The 2,227-nt window shown below is 39.0% G+C and overlaps 1 long non-coding RNA gene across 1 annotated transcript; it reads left to right on the plus strand.

The window, feature by feature from the left end:
* On the plus strand, nucleotides 1–652 carry LOC120081204. The gene is made up of 3 exons (XR_005482716.1): nucleotides 1–236; nucleotides 331–447; nucleotides 537–652. It is a non-coding gene; the product is annotated as an uncharacterized LOC120081204 (long non-coding RNA).
* The last annotated feature ends 1,575 nt before the right edge of the window (nucleotides 653–2,227 follow it).

Raw genomic sequence — 2,227 nt, forward strand, 5'->3', positions numbered from 1 at the left:
GACAGCTCAGTTTTTCGTCAAACCCGACGTTGATGAGCAATCGGCGATTCGAAGCCCTCTCAGCGTGCCGGCTGGTCAGAGCAGACGCCTCGTCTGCTGCGTTCTGTCGAGAGCCGCTCGATCCGTCTAGTTCCGCTACTGACCGTTCGCACACCGCCAACCCAGCCGCCGATCTCCTCGGTCACTGCCTCCCTTCGCCGCCGTTTGTCGGATTTTGGCTTGTGGTGAAGTTTTGGGTAAGATATGAGTCTTTTAGAATTTTCTTGAAGATTTTGGTTACTCAGTTCGTTTTGGCTAAAATTGTTAACACCCATTATGTTTGGGCCATAGATTCAAGCATTGAAGGAATTTTAAGGTCGAAGTGTATTGTCAAGCATTGCGCAGGATTAAGTTGGGTTCGCAAACAGATTTGAGTTTGAAACTAATTTTGGACCAAGCAACATTTTGGTAAGTATATTAAGCTTTGGAAGGATTGAATTAAAATGTTGTTGCTGGAATTTATTTGAGGTTCTAACCATTATTATTGAATTGCTTAGATTAAGGCATTTATTTGAGAGACTGAAGACAATTTGGAACAAACTACACTTTGGGCTTTAGATTCAAGTTTTGGAGAAGTTTTGAATTTAGATGCGAACGACTTGAGATTGATTCCAACAAAATTTTGGTGTTAGAACTTTGAGGTGATCTTGGCAAACCACTTTTGGGTAAGTTGTGCTGGTAATTTGGGAATGATTTAGTGTTTAAAAATTGGGCTTAAAGGTTAAGAGCGATTTTTGTCCATGGTCTAGGTTCTCATTCAAAAGTTGTGGAAAGCTAGAAAGGAGTTTGTTCCCTTGACTTAACTTTTGGACTTTATTTGGGGTAAGTAATCTTACCACTGGAACTGCCCACGGGCCAGGCTTTAGTTGTATGCTAGCATGGTGAGTGTATGTATGGTAAATTGTTAGCATGTTGATTGATAATATGACCTGAATCAAAGTATGTTCTGGCACGAGTACTGAATTGTTTAAATACACACCTAAGCACTTGATCCTTAGTATGTGATGGTATGTGTTTTCTTATGTCGACGTCTGATCTGCTAGTTTTGAGGCATACTTGTATGTTGTAGAATTTTGATGTAAGGACTACATGAATGTTGTATAATATGTTGTTGAGGATTATGTGTATGTGATGGAGCCATGGTACCAAGGATTTCATATATGTTTTAGAATTGTACGATGTTGATTCTTTGAACGTTGAGACTGTGTGAATATCCTTATTGATTGGTTAAATGCTCACCAGTTTTGTGTTTCCCTCGGGATTCACCAGTTTGTGTTTCCTTCGGGATTCACCAGTTTGTGTTTCTTTCGGGATTCACCAGTTTTGTGTTTCCTTCGGGATTCACCAGTTTGTGTTTCCTTCAGGATTCACCAGTTTTATGTTTCCTTCGGAATTCACCAGTTTGTGTTTCCTTCGGGATTCACCAGTTTGTGTTTCCTTCGGGATTCACCAGTTTTGTGTTTCCTTCGGGATTCACCAGTTTGTGTTTCCTTCGGGATTCACCAGTTTGTGTTTCCTTCGGGATTCACCAGTTTGTGTTTCCTTCGGGATTCACCAGTTTGTGTTTCCTCCGAGATTCACCAGTTTTGTGTTTCCTTTGGGATCCACCAGTTTTGTAGACATACTTAACTAAAATAGGATAGGACTCTGTCTCTTGTCTGTTTCATGTGTTTATGTGCCATATGCGGATATCTAGAGAACATAGATGCCTAGCCTGATCCCAGTGGTGGGGCTACTTACCGAGTATTTCATACTCATTCTTTCTTATGTTGATGTTTCAGGTAAGTGTAAAGATGAACTGGCGATGGCACAGCGGAATTCGTGATCGTGTCACTGGGACTAATTTTTTTTACACTTCCGCATCATGAGATTTAGAGTTCTTTTCATGTTTCTCTTAATGTTTAGTTTTGATGTTTGAAACTTATTATTAAGAATTGTTTTTCATATGTATTTATTAACCTTTATGATTCATGGGTACCCTATTATTGTTGCATTTAATAAATGTCTTTTGAACTTCTCTTGTTTTAATTAGCATTTATTTCAAATAACTGAGCGTCGTTTTAAATTCTTTGCATGCATTTATGTTAGTAACGGCCTTACCTAAGTCCTAGGGGGTCGGGTCGTTACAACTTAGTTGTATTTAGTTTCTTTGTAAATAACTTAAATAAAATTTGGTTACTAGTTTCTT

Source organism: Benincasa hispida, chromosome 7 (genome assembly GCF_009727055.1).
Source record: "Benincasa hispida cultivar B227 chromosome 7, ASM972705v1, whole genome shotgun sequence".
NCBI classification, from domain to species: Eukaryota; Viridiplantae; Streptophyta; class Magnoliopsida; order Cucurbitales; family Cucurbitaceae; genus Benincasa; species Benincasa hispida.